Genomic DNA, 14,898 nt, shown 5'->3' on the forward strand with positions numbered 1-14,898 from the left:
CCCAGCAGCTTTGGGGAAAGGGAAACGGAGCCTTGGAGACTGATCCTCACACTAGAGTCACAAGGAAGCTCACGTCCCAATGTCACCAGCACAAGGAGGATGGGCTGGCCTCTTGTAGGAGTGGTTCTTCAAGAGTCTTGTCTCCCCTGGGCAGGCTGAAAGATTGGAGCCACCCACCCTGCAAAGCTGAGGGCCCCATTTGGGACCCCTGGAGATGCAACACCACCCTCCCTCCATGTTGTAAAAATCCTGTTGTACAGAGATTTGTTGGCAGTTCCCATGAAATCTCTTTTGCCACCATTCTGGGTCTGAAAGCCCACCATTAGGCCTACTCCTTTGGGTCAGACCAATAGTCAATAAGCTCTCTCCCTTCCCAGTCCTCATTATCATTTAGTAGACATGAAGGACCTGTCAGACCCACCCTCAGAGTGCCTCTATATTCCCAATGATAAAAGCCCAAGTCTTCTGCAATATCTCTAATTAAACACCATGTTAGTCTTTTACACATTAGTCAAAGTAAAAAAGAGCCACACCATGTGTTCTGTTTTGCTAATGCTGCTGGGATGCAAAACACCAGAAATGGATTGGCTTTTATAAAAGGGGGTTTATTTGGTTGGCATCTGCTCCAAGTTCTGGTTACAAAATGGCTTTCTGCCAGAACATTCCTCTCTAGGCTGCAGTTCCTCAAAAATGTCACTCTCAGTTGCTCTTGGGGCATTTGTCCTCTCTTAGCTTCTCTGGAGCAAAAGTCTGCTTTCAAAGGCCATCTCCAGAACATCTCTGTAAGCTGAAACTCCTCTCTCAGCTTCTATGCATTCTTCAAAGTGTCCCTCTTGGCTGTAGCAAGCTTGCTCCTTCTGTCTGAGTTTATATTGTGCTCCATAAACTAATCAAGGCCCATGCTGAATGGACAGGGCCACACCTCCATGGAAACACTCAAAGAATTCCAATCTAATCAGCACTAAAATGTCTGCCCCACAAGATTGCATCAAAGAATATGGCTTTTTCTGGGGGACATAATACATTCAAACTGGCACACCGTGTAAGCCTAGGATTAAAACATTTTTGCCTCATGGAGAACTTCAGTCCTTTTACTTCAAGGATAGTCAGAGGTCAGCCTCATCCCTGGAGTGCTGCCCTCTTGGCAAAGCAAGTGTGTGTTTTGGCCTGATTTAGGTCCCTGAAGTCCACTTTGGAACTTAAGAGCAGGTCATGAGCACTGGTCCCTCCTCCACACACCTACACCAGCACCAGGCAGGCAGCTGCGCTGGGAGAATCCAACTATTAGGAGCTCACCTCTTCATTTTATATAAGGGGAAACCGAGGCCTTCAGGAGGGAATGAACTCAGCCAGTGCTCTCCCTCAGACTGGGATAACAGGAATTTCGTCCCTCTCAAGGTCCTGTCCTTTAGGATGCTCCAGGGTCTGTCCAGGTTTGGTATAGGGTCTGTGATGGAATGTGAAGTTAGTGACATCTGTTGCCCCACCCCAAACCCCAGTCTCTGTGCTGGAAAGCTCCCACAATTTGGAGCCAAATCACTTCTTGTTACCTAAGGGGAAACTGAGGCCTGGAAAATAGAAGGGACTTTGCAAAAATACGAAAAGACATAACAGCTACTCTAGGCTGAGGGAGGAGGAATATTTGTGGTGAAACAATCAGTAAGGACTGGAGCCAATAGCAAGAATATGTCTCATACCAAGTTGTAAGGATCCAAATCAACAGCAGAGGTAGAGGTGTTGTGTGTGTGTGTGCATGTGGATGTGCATGTTTGTGTGTCAGTCAGTGTCTGGTGATTTCTGGGCCTGGAGAACATGAACAATATGAAGGGTAGAGGTGAGAGCTCTGGTTAGGCTTGTGCTGTGTCCAGGAGTGAGGAACAAAGGTGAGGGTTCTTTGTTGGCAAGTCCCACTATGTTAATATAGTGCAGTTACTAAATATTTAATGTGTGCCATGCCCTGTGCTCAGCCACAAGATGCTCTAATGAGGCTCCTAATCACCCCAAGTTTGTACTCCTGGAGCACTCCCTCCAGCATTGGCACACTCTGTCTGAGGCCAGAGTTCCTGGAACATCAGGAGAAAGTACTGAACACTCACCAGGTAGTCTGGAGCAACTCCTCTGCAAAACCTAATACCTACTCACTTGCTCAAAGTAGCCCCAATGAGAACCCCACAACTCCAGAGAGGGCCCAGTACCTCCCAGGCCTTGCTATGCCTTGTGTGTGTCCCCCTGGACTCTCTAGACAAGAAGGAAGCAGAATTGGTACATCTCTCTTGTTTGAGGACAAAATGGAGGTACTGATCAGAAGGGCAAATGGGCCTACGTCTGTACTCCAGTCCTCAAATATTTCTCCCCTATGATCCTCAGAGGAAACTTTGAGAACCTGGAGAATGTCTTATGATGCCATGTGAGAGAGCATGACTCTGTGGGGTACTCCTCTATGCTGAACAACTAACTAGATGTCTCACTCAATGGGGGAAATGAAACCACACATGCCCCTGAGAAGGATGACTGGTGGGTGCTGCAAATGTTGCAGATCAATACAGGGAAAAAGTGCTTCACCTTTGGGGAACCAGTGACACTTGCCAACAAAGGTTCATGCAGAAGTACCCAGAGTGTCAGTGTGTTACAGAGATTTTGTTCAGAGTTTATCTAGAATAAAATTAGCAAAACTGGAAGCAAGGGCTGAACTTTGGGTGTCTGCGAAATACTGGCATCAGAGGCAGTTTGGGCATGTGTGTGGGACCAGTGCTGGTACTGGGGACATGTCCCAGTGTAAAAACAAGTGCCAGTGAAAGCATCAATAACAGTGCCACAGCCAGTGCCAGTGCCAGCAGCTACTCCTGTCACTAGAAATATTTGAGGAAGATATGTCATTTTTGTTTGTAGGAGGCTGCTAAAAGTGATCCCAAGAAATGGGCAGAGGGCAGTGATTTATAAGAAGTGGAGGGGTGGAGTGAGGAAGAACATGCTGCTCACAATATTTTTATCTGGTACTATACTTATTACATGGGGAATTAGATCTCCCCTCCCAACCCAACCACCTGAGAAAGTTTTGTAATGTTATAACAGACTATTGGGTTAACTTTGCAATGTGGGCCAATGAATGGAATCAGACCAACAAATTTTAAATGCTGCTTCTTTAAGATTAAGGATCAGGAGATTTCATGAATTTTTTCTAAAAAAAAATTATTGAGATTGTTCACATACCATACAATTATCCAAAGATCCAAAGTGTACAATCAATTGCCCATGGTACCGTCATACAGCTGTGCATCCATCAATACAATCAATTTTTTTTCAATTTTTAGATCATTTTCATTACTCCAGAAAGGAAATAAAGACAAAACAAGGAAGCTCAAACCCTCCCATACCCCTAACCACTCCCCCTCCATTATTGATTCATGGTTTTGGTATAGTACATTTGTTGCTGTTGATGAAAGAAGGTTAAAATACTACTAACTGTAGTACATAGTTTGCAATAGGTACATATTTTCCCTATATGCCTCTCTATTATTAACTTCTAGTTATAGTGTCATACATTTGTTCTAGTTCATGAAAGAGATTTCTAATCTTTGTACAGTTAATCACAGACATTGTCCACCACAAGATTCACTGTTTTATACATTCCCATCTTTTGACCTCCAACTTTCCTTCTGGTGACATACATGACTCTGAGCTTACCCTTTCCACCACCTTCACACACCATTCAACACTGTTAATTATTCTCACAACATGCTACCATCACCTCTGTCCATTTCCAAACATTTAAGTTCACCCTAGTTGAACATTCTGCTCATAAAAAGCAATTGCTCCCCATTCTTTATCCTCATTCTATATCCTGGTAACTTATATTTCACGTCTATGAGTTTACATATTATAATTAGTTCATATCAGTGAGACCATGCAATATTTGTCCTTACGTGTCTGTCTTATTTCACTCAATATAGTGCCCTCAAGGTTTCTTCATGAACCCATTTTTTAAGACGGTTTTGTTCACACACCAAACATTCCATCCTAAGTAAACAATCATTGGTTCCCTGTATAGTCACATATTTATGTATTCAGCACCATCACCACTCTCTATATAAGGACATCTCCATTTCTTCAACAAAGGAGGAGGAAGAGTCAAAGAAGGTAGAGAGACAAAAGAAAAAGAAAAAAGAAAGAGAGAGAGAGAGAGAGAAATGACAGCTAGAAAGCAACAATAGGAAAGATAGCATTAAACTAAAGTAGAATAAAGAGTCAGAAAACATCACCAATGCCAAAAGCCCCATACCCCTTCTTTATGCCCCCCCATATGCATTTAGCTTTGGTATATTGCCTTTATTACATTAAAGAATGCATAATACAATATTTCTGTTAATTATAGTCTCTAATTTGCATTGATTGTATTTTCCTCCCAATCCCACCCTATTTTCAACACCTTGACATTTCATTTGTTCTACCTCATGTAAAAACATATTTTTACCTTTTATCACAATCATTGAGCACCCTAGATTTCACTGAGATATACAGTACCAGTCTTTTTCTTTCCTCTTTCTGTCCCACATACTCCTAACCTTCCTCTTTCAACCATACTCACAGTCATCTTTGTTCAGTGTACTTACATTGCTGTGCTACTATCTCCCAAAATTGTGCTCCAAACCTCTCACTCCTGTCTTTTCCTTTCTGTCTGCAGTGCTCCCTTTAGTGTTTCCTGTAGAGCAGGTATCTTGTTCACAAACTCTGTCATTGTCTGTTTGTCAGAGAATATTTTAAGGTCTCCCTCTGTTTTGCCCGATATTGGATTCTTGGTTGGTGTTTTTCTCTTTTAGTATCTTAAATATATCACACCACTTCTTCTTGCCTCCATTATTTCTATTGAGAAATCTGCACATAGTCTTATCAAGCTTCCTTTGTATGTGATGGATCACTTTTCTCTTGCTGCCTTCAGGATTCTCTCTTTGCCTTTGACTTTTGATAATCTGATTATTAAGAGTCTTGGCATAGGCCTATTCAGATCTATTCTGTTTGGGGTATGCTGGACTTCTTGGATCTGTAATTTCATGTCTTTCTTAAGAGATCAGAAATTTTCATTGATGATTTCCTCTATTATTGCTTCTGCCCATTTTCCCTTCTCTTTTCCTTCAGGGACACCCATGACATGTACACATCTGTGTTTTGTGTTGTTATTCAATTCCCTGAGATGTTGCTCATATTTTTCCATTCTTTGTTCTTTTGTGTGTAGGCTTTCAGGTGTATTGTTCTCCAGTTCCTGAGTGTTTTCTTCTCTGTCTTGAGATCTGCTGTTGTATGTCTCCATTATGTCTTTCATCTCTTTTGTTTTGCCTTTCATTTCCATAGATTCTGCAAGTTTTTTTTTCAAACTTTCAAATTCTACCTTAAGTACACACAGTGTTTTCATTATACACTTCATCTCTTTTGCCATATCTTCCCTAAACTTTTTGAATTGACTTAGCATTAGTTGTTTCAGTTCCTGTGTCTCAGTTGTAGTGTAAGTTTCTTCCTTTGACTGGGCCATAACTTCATTTTTCTTAGTGTAGGTTATAGTTTTCTGATGTCTAGGCATCTGGTTTCCTTGGTTACCTCAATCAGGTTTTCCCAGACCAGAATGGGTTCAGGTCTCAGAATGAGGAAATAGCATCAGGTTTCCCTGAGGGTGTGTCTTAGAAGATTGATACACCCTGTGAGGCCTCAAGCCAGTGTGCTTTTCTGCCCAGCAGGTGTGTGCCTGTCAGCCTGTCACTCCAGACTGGTGTAAGGAGGTGTGGCCTGTAGCTGTTTCCCCCAGGCTCTGGGGTCTGTTTTTGAATGGAAGGTGGGTAGTAGAGCTTGACACCACCTCTTTCCTCTTAGGGAAGATACAACCCCTAGGAGATATCATTTGCATTTGAATAGTCTCTCTGACTCTGCTATCTCCACTCTTGTCTGGGTCAGAGTGCTGGGAACTGAAAATGGCTGAGGCTTTCTCCACTGAGCCAAAAAAAGGACAGAAACCCCTCCTTCAGAACCATTCCATAGCCACCCTCAGTTTCACCCATTGGTCCTCTGGGCTCCCTCTCCCTCCCAGGGAGGTCCTCCGGCTCTCCAAAGTCAGTCATCACCAAAAGCCTCTGTCTGCTTCTTGGGGATTTGTAGCTTGTATTGAGCAGTCAACATTTGTTAATTAAATCCTCAGTTGGAGCTGGACTGAGGTATATTCACTTGTTCAGAGAGTGCTGCTCTCTAGCACAGTGAGGCTTTGCAGTTCAGGCTGCCATGGGGGAGGGGCTCTTGGTGCAGAGCCGCAGTTTTTACTTACAGATTTTATGCTGCAATCTCAGGCATTCCTCCCATTCCAGGTTGGTGTATGATGTGTAGGCAGTCATGTTTGTCCCCCAGCAGTTATTCCAGATTATTTACTAGTTGCTCCTGGTTGTTTACTAGTTGTTCCAGGGGGAGAAGCTAGCTTTCACTCCTCTCTATGCTGCCATCTTCTTCCTCTCCTAGCTGGATGAATTTTAAAAATTATTGAGGGACTATCTACTTATTGATGTTTGGTAACTTCTTGCATAGTATTGGAGTGGACTGTTCCTTGAAAGCATCCTTTTAAAGAAAGAAAAGGAAAGGACAACTGATGGGATTATTTTGTATTTAAGTCTATCTGCTATTTACCTGGATTAGCTTGGATATCTAAGACTGTAAGGGAAAGTAAAAGCCTACAGAATGGCACACCAGGTTTGTTAACTTGTTTACTCCATATAGATTAATTGCATTAATTTTGCAGGTGCTGGAGGTAGGAGGAAGAACAAGAAACACAGACTCTGACCCAGAGATGACAGTGGGTAGGGGAGTGGGGAATTGGATAAAGTAACCGAAGTTAATGAATCAGCAGTAGTACTTCAGTATGTTTAACTGCTAGACTGCTAATAAGACCTGTGTCTTGTGAGAGCACAGAGGAGAGACACCTAACAAGCATGGGATGGGGATGGTTGGGGAAAAGAGAGAGATTTCTTGTGGTGAGATATTACTGGTGACCTAGAGGACAGGTGTACAGGAGAATTGGGACATAGTGGGTCCAAAGGATTGAAATAAGTGCAAACGCCCTTCGGCAAGGGTGGCTTGGGTATGTCAGAAATTGCATTTTTCTTGCATGGGACTGGGTGTTCAAATGAGGGAGGAATGCAGAAATAGTTGTGGAAGGGGAGAGCAGGGGCCAGATCTTAAAACAATAGGTCTTAGGTTTGAGAGTCTAAAACTTGGAGTGGAAACAAGGTATAAGGGATTCAGCTTATCCCTAGAAGTTACTCCTAGAGATGAGGTCAGGGGAAGGGCACGCAAGTGAGGTTAGCAAGACTACCACCACCTGCCCCCACTAAGGATTGGATAAATGTAAAGAAAAACTTCCCACAGCTTTATAAGTTTGTGAGTTTGTCCCACTAGATGTATGCATGCAAGCAAAGGTATGCTGCAATGGAAAGGGTTAAATAGATATCTCCTATCCATGAGATGCACAAAGCTTTTCTGCAAGTTTGGATGTGGCTGTTTACAGGAAAGCCCCCAGAACAAAGCAAACTCTCAATAAAGGTCTGGTGGATGCCAGGATGGAAAAGATTTGCCAAAATATCAAAAACTCCTATTTTTGTTTTTTTCTTTTCTTCATCTTCTTTCAAAGTTGTCTTATTTATACAAATATTCCCTGCATGAGCTCAATTCAAACCATCTAGATCCATTGACTAGTTCCTCCATCACCAGCCCTCAAGCCAGGGGTTAGCACAACTGGCAATTGTTTGATGTATTTTCTTCAAGACCTTTGTCAGTGTATATTCATACATATATTAACACCTATACAAACACACAATTTCACTTTGGTTTGCATGTCTTATTACATACATATGCTTGACCATGCTGCATACACCTTGTGGCAATTTGCTATTTGTATTTAAACGTGAGTGTGGGAGACCTTGTTATTTCAATATATAGATATCTATCTCATTCTTTTTTAACTTTCTATTTTGAAATAATTTTTAGATTTATAGAAAAGTTGCAGAGATTGTATAGAATGTTCCCATATTCCCTTCACATAACTTGCCCTAATGTTCACATCTTATGTAACCATGGTACATACCTCAAAACTAAGAAATTAACATTGGTACATTACTGTTAACTAAATTACGGATTCTATTTGGATTTTACCAGTTTTTCCACTAGTGCCCCTTTTTCTCTTCCAGGATTCAGTCCAAGGAATCACATTGCACCTAGTTTTCATGTCTCCTTAGTCTGGGATGGTTTGTTAGACTTTCCATGTTTTTCGTGTATCTAATGATTTTAACAACTGCATAGTATATTATAGTTTGTGTAAGCTATAATTCATTAAACTCTTGCCCTAATGACACTTAGGTTTTTTTGTCATATGTGCTGGTTTGAGGCTGTTATGGAACCCAGGAGAGCCATGATCTTTTAATCCAATATTGTTGGGTAGAACCTTTTGATTGAGTGTTTCCATGGAGATGTGACTCACCCAATTGTGGGAGAAACCTTGATGAAATTATTTCCATGGAGATGTGATCCCGCCCATTCCAGGTGGGTCTTAATTAAATCATTGGAGTCCTTTAAGAGCTCTCATGGAGAGAAGGAGCTCAGAGAAGCTGAGAGAGACACAAGACCAGAGACATTTTGGATAAAGCCATTTTGAAACACAACCCAGGAGCAAAGGACCAGCAGACACCAGCCATGTGCCTTCCCAGCTGACAGAAGTGTTCCAGACACTATTGGCCTTTCTTCAGTGAAGGTGTTCTCTTGTTGATGCCTTAATTTGGACATTTTTACAGCCTTAGAACTGTACTTTTGCAGCCTAATAAATCCCCTTTATAAAAGCCAATCCATTTCTGGTATTTTGCACGATGGCAGCTTTAGCAAACTGGAGCATAACAATTTTTTAATTTTACAAATAGTGATATAATCATCATTATTGGACATGCTATTTCCTTCACAGTGCATGGGTTGCTGTGGAACAGATGCCTGGATATGGAATTTGAAACACTTAACATTTTAATGACACTGTCAAACTGCTGCCAATAATAGTTGTACCAGTTTGTATGCCCACACATGTTATGAAAATTTTCCTTTTACTCTACCCTCACCAACATTTATTGTTATTACTTTTTACACTGTTGGCTGATTTGGTGTGTGATCAATATTATCAATATTATCAATATTACTCATTGAGATTGAGCATGTTTTCATTTTTTTACTGACCATTTATATTTCTACAAATCTCCCACTCATAATCTTTGCTGATTTTCCTGTTTAACCTTTTGTATTGTAGATTATTACAAACATACAGAATAGATCCTTAAACAAGAATGTATTGCTCAAACTATTTATTGCAAGTTACACACTAGTTTAACACCATCTGTGTTCAAGCATACCACTCTAAGCACACCAGAAGCCCCATTCCCCACCCCAAATTCCATCTCCAATCCTACACCTACTTTCATACTGATGTTAACTACTATTGTGACTTTTTGGGCGGCAATCACTTCCTTGCTTTTCTTTACAGTTTTACCCTCTAAACATGCATGCTTCCCTAAACACTGTGGTTTAGTTGTGCCACGCCCCCCCCCCCCCGCCTTTTATTTTGGACTTTACATAGATCAATTCCTTCAATACGTTCTCTTTTTTTAATCTGTTTTTTTTTTTTTCCCAAAACAGTTTGTTTGTGAGATTCATCCATGCTGTTGCATATAACTATAATTTGTATATACCCATTACTGGATGGTATTCTGTTGTATGAATATGCCATGTTTTTATCTAATTTACCCCTGATTTATATCTCTGATTTGGGGCCATTAGAAATAAAGCTACCACGAATATTCCTGTGCATATCTCTTTGTGCCTTTGTGCCCACATTTCTGTTGGTTATAATGCCCTGGAGTGGAATTGCTAGGTCATATGGTGAGTGTATCTTTACCTGTTGTAGCTCATGCTAGACTGTTTTCCAGATTGGTTTTCTAATTTACATTTCCACCAATAGTGCATGGGGATTCCCTTTGATCCACATCCTCACCAAGACTTGTCAATCTGATTAATTTTAGCTGTTCACGTATTTGTGCAATGGTATAGAATTTTAAATCACCTTCCTTTCCTTGATTGCTATTGAAGTTGATCAGTTTTTCATTAAGCTCTCTGACACTCCGGATAACCCTGTTGTGGAGTACTTGCTCATGTCTTTTGGCAATTTTTAAAAGTGGATTGTTTGTCTCCTATGCGTTGATATACATGAGTTGCTATGATGGTAAATGAGAGTCTCCTCTTACTTCTAATATGAACCTGTGCCTTATAGGATTTGCTGAATTGAGAGGGGGCTTTTCCTGCAAGGACATCAAAGCACTTCTTTGGTCCCAATCCTCAGTCACACATGTGCCAGGATCCACATTCTGGAAGAACCCCTCCAATAAACATCCATTCGACAAACAGTTCTTGGGCTTTTGTGATCAGGCCTGGAATCCAAAACCTGATAGGAAATTCTCCCCATAAGCAAGTGTCTTCCTGGTTTAAGACAAAGAGAAGAGAGTAAAGGACATCATGGTGTTATGTGAGCCAGTTAGAGAGGTGAAGAAACTGTGGGTTTGGATAGTTTGGACTCCTGATCTATATTTTCCTTGCTTTGGCGTGTGTGGCAGGCTTCAGAAAAGTCATATGACCTTGACAGATAATTGAAGCTCTGTGGTTCAGGTCTCTTGTATTCCTGGGATTTCTCATATTGAAAAGTCTTTTTCCAGTCTCTATTTAAATATTAATCATGACTCGCTTTCTTTTAGGCAAGACATTTTACTTTTATGCATATCTGTACTTTTTAAAAGAAGTTTTATTGAAATATAGTCACATACCATACAATCTATCCAATGTGTACAATCAATACTTTTAGTATAGTCACAGAGTTGCACATTCATCACCACAGTCAATTTTAGAACATTTTCATTACTCCAGAAAGAAAAACCCTATGCCCCTTAGTAGTTACCTCTCAATCCCTCTCTCCATCCTCAGCCCTACATAACCAGTAATCAAATTCAGTCTCTATAGATTTACTTATATTTACATTTTACATAAATGGAATCATACAATATGTTGTACTTTGTATCTGGTTTCTTTCACTTAGCATAATTTTCTAAATTATTGTTATTTTTTTAATTAGAGAAGTTGTAAGTTTACATAAAAGTCATGTAAAAAATAGTCCATAGTTTTACATTAGATTCACCTTTTCCCATACATCACCCTATTATCAACACCTTGTAATAGTGATATACATTTGCCATGATTCACGAAAGAACATTCTTATATTTGTACTATTAACCACAGTCATTGTCTACAACAGGGTTCACTATGTTATACAGTCCCATGTTTTAACTTCTAACCTTCCTTCTAGTAACATACATGACCCAAAACTTGCCCTTTCAACCACATTCACAAACACAATTCAGTGTTATTAATTATACTCACAATAATGTGCTACCATCACCACCATCCATTCCCAAATATATCTGTACTTCTATGTGATGTTTATGTATGTGTGCATAAGTGTGTGTGGCTGTGTGCACATGTAAGTATATGTTACATTTGAGTTAATGATTTCCTGTGAGAGTGAGAAGGTAAACACAAAGATAACACAGACACACAGACACATACACCAAGGTGGAAATTAGGCACCTAACAGCTTTATTTTCTTTTACAAGGATCAGCCTAATAGGGTGTTACAGAGTCTGTTAGACAGTAAAATATGGGTAATGTCAGTATGTTTTACAAAGTTAGCAAAACACTTATTCCAAAAAGCATCAGAGGCAGCATACAAAATATGATTAACCAGCATCATTCACAAAGCTCACTCAAAAATCTGTTGAAAAGGAACAAAGACATTTGCAAGACAGGAAACTTTGAGCTACACCATCAAGTAGCACAAGGGAAAATTTTTGTGGGCAGTGTGTTCTGTACTCCTCTCCCCTCCACAATTTGTAACTCAGGAGCTCAATGCCCACCATTGAAAGGGTCCCTTTGACTGCTCACCCTCAAAGGCAAGGAGAAGGTCCTGCCTCTGCCTGCTGTAGAGGCCAGAGAAGGAGCCATTAGCACATGTATGGACATTGGCTCTGCCTCTGGGCTCCTCATCCCTCCTGGTCTCATCATACCCAAGTGGGAAAGCCATGAAATCTTTCTTGTGAATTCTGACTACAGACTTCACAGCTTTCATCTTGGTGGTTTCTAGGAAGGCTTGGTGCACCCACAGGAAATCATACTCCTGTGCAGTTGTTATGTGGCACTCACTTATGCTCAAGGTACTACTGCGCTGCTAAATCTCTGCTAATGGGTTTCTTTGGTTTTCCAAAGAGAAAGAGCTCCCTTTTGGGCCAGACTCCCAATATGCACAAAAAGTCCCAGAACTCCTGCATTCTGATTCAGTTGTGCTTATGAAGATTAGTCCTAGGGTAATCACAGGAAGGACCACCATGCCTATGTCTGGGTCCTGGCCTCCTGTGAACTCCATATCACTTCATCAAGTTTCAGGGTCTTGATGAAGATGCAGTTGCCCTCTTGGCTCCAGTCTTGTGACTTTGTGCCCAAAGATGTACAACAGGTACTCATTAGTTTGAAGGAAGAGCTTGGGAAATGTGGCAATCCTGCTCTTTAATGTCATACTGGAGCACCTTGGTTTTGGAGACAGGCTACTTCTTCTGGTCTCAAATCAGCATGAATGGGGCCAGCTTTGCCACCTTTATGTGAACAGACTTTCTGCCTGGAGTGGGGCACTTCCTTGGACTGATCTGGGCAAGGAGGGCACCTGAGGAGACACTGAGAGTGTCAGAGGAGGCACTGAAAGCCCTCTATATATTGTCAGGGATATCCTCCAGGAAGATCCTAGGAGTGGCAGCACTGAAGAGTGCAATGATCAGAGTCATGAAGGTGATGCCCTTTGAAGTCACAGAAGACACTCAAGTGTCAGGGGCTATGTTTATCCATTCAATAGGGGGCCCTTGTCTGGGGTTTCAAGGCACAAGAAGGGAGGTGACAGGAGGGGCCTATGACAGGCAGGAGGGAAGGGCCTTTGGCTTACTCTGCACCCTTGCATGCTCACCTGTCTGTCACACCGGGATAGCAGCTGGGTTGCAGTCTCACAACAAATGATTGCTTTGTTTGGGGACCTTACTGTGTAATGGGGGGAGACCTTGCTGTCTAATGGGGAGAAGAGAAGATGAACGATGCCACAATATTCTGTGAGCTAGAGTGAGAGATAAAGAAACTACAGGTTTGGGCAGAGAGGTAGAAGCAGCAGGCTCAAGAATACATACCTCCTCTGAAGTCAGCCACCAACCCCAAGATAAGGCAAATTTAGAACATGAGCCAGAGTATTAGGGCTGAGGATGCAGGATCTTTCCCTGAATTTTGATGGGACTGTGAGGACAAAAGTAATCATCCTGAAGCAGACCATCATTTCAAGGCCATTTACAGTCATCCTGTCTGTCCTTTAGGTGTGCTGACTAATGGAGTAAGGCGGGGAATGTGATCTGACCACAGCCAGCAGTTCTATGCAGGGACTTGGAGGTAGGATGGAGCTTTTAGATCCTAAAGGGCAATGAAGGGGATTGGTGCATTTTAACGCTGACCATAATTAAAAGCGAAACTGTGTCCTGAAGTCTGAAAAGAATTTTCTTTGTATTCATGTTTCTATTTTTATTACACTAATTATAAAGGTACATTACAGAAATTTTGGAAAAGAGAAGAAACAAGATACATAACCTTACCACTAAGCCACTCTCACTGCCTTTTGATGTATACTCTTTATTTTTTACATTTCCCCATTATTTTTCCCATACTTTTTTCTCATTAGTAGAAACTGCTGTCCTAATTTCTTTCCTTTTCACATTTTGTCATGATTACTCTTCTGTATTATTACGTAGCTTTCATTCCCTTGTATTTAATGGTAGCCAAGGATTTTAGTCTGTGGATAGGAACAAGCAAGTACATTGATTTGTGAATTCATGCTTAAGTTAGCATTCAAAGGTGAAAAATGAATTACCTTCCACCATTCATTTAAAGGGTCATGATTTTTTAAAAGAATAAAATTAACCAGCATCAGGAGTGGCCTTCAGCATTTGAAGTAATGAATCACCACTTTTGATAAGGATAAAATAACCAGGGGTGCATACTGGCCCTCAAAAAACAAATTTTTTATAAATAATGCCATGTCTACTCACCAAAATGATCAGAAGTAAGATCAGGAGAGTTAGGTGCTCAGACCAAGGTCACAAGAATAGTATGGGGTTAAAGCCTGATCAGTTGATCCTTTTTCTGGTGACCCTTGTTCTGGAGAGGTCAGCACTATGGGACACCTCGGCTGGGACTGGAACTTTATTTGCTCAGTCTGAGGTATGGTCAGGACTTGGAAGCAAATGGCTCCATTTTCCTGTTGCAAAAACTCACCACATCAGCCTCTCCCCAGATAAGGACTGAGAGTTGCCTGGGCTTTCTAGATACACCTCCACAAGTCACCTCCCCTGAGGACTGGTAGGAGGTCTCTCTAAGGAAAGGGGAGGGTTAGGAGGATTTGGGGATATGATACCTGAGAAACTTTTCCCAAAAGACCCCTCTCCAGGGCCCTCTGGGAGTGTCAGGGGCCTAAGAGGGGAGGAAATCTTTCTCTGAGTGTCCCCTGACCTCTGGGTCTGAGGGTAGGTTGACCACAAGGATAGCCATTGCCACTGACAAGCCACTTTGTTCACAGAGCTCTTCATGCTAGGGAAAAGACTGTGAGATCTTCACCCTCCAGGAACCTGGGATTATTTTAACAGCAGCTGGATGGAAGTATAGGGTTTCAGAGAGCTGGAATCCAAACTTCTCTGTTTTCTAGATGGGGAAACTGAG

This window comes from Choloepus didactylus, chromosome X (genome assembly GCF_015220235.1).
Source record: "Choloepus didactylus isolate mChoDid1 chromosome X, mChoDid1.pri, whole genome shotgun sequence".
NCBI classification, from domain to species: Eukaryota; Metazoa; Chordata; class Mammalia; order Pilosa; family Megalonychidae; genus Choloepus; species Choloepus didactylus.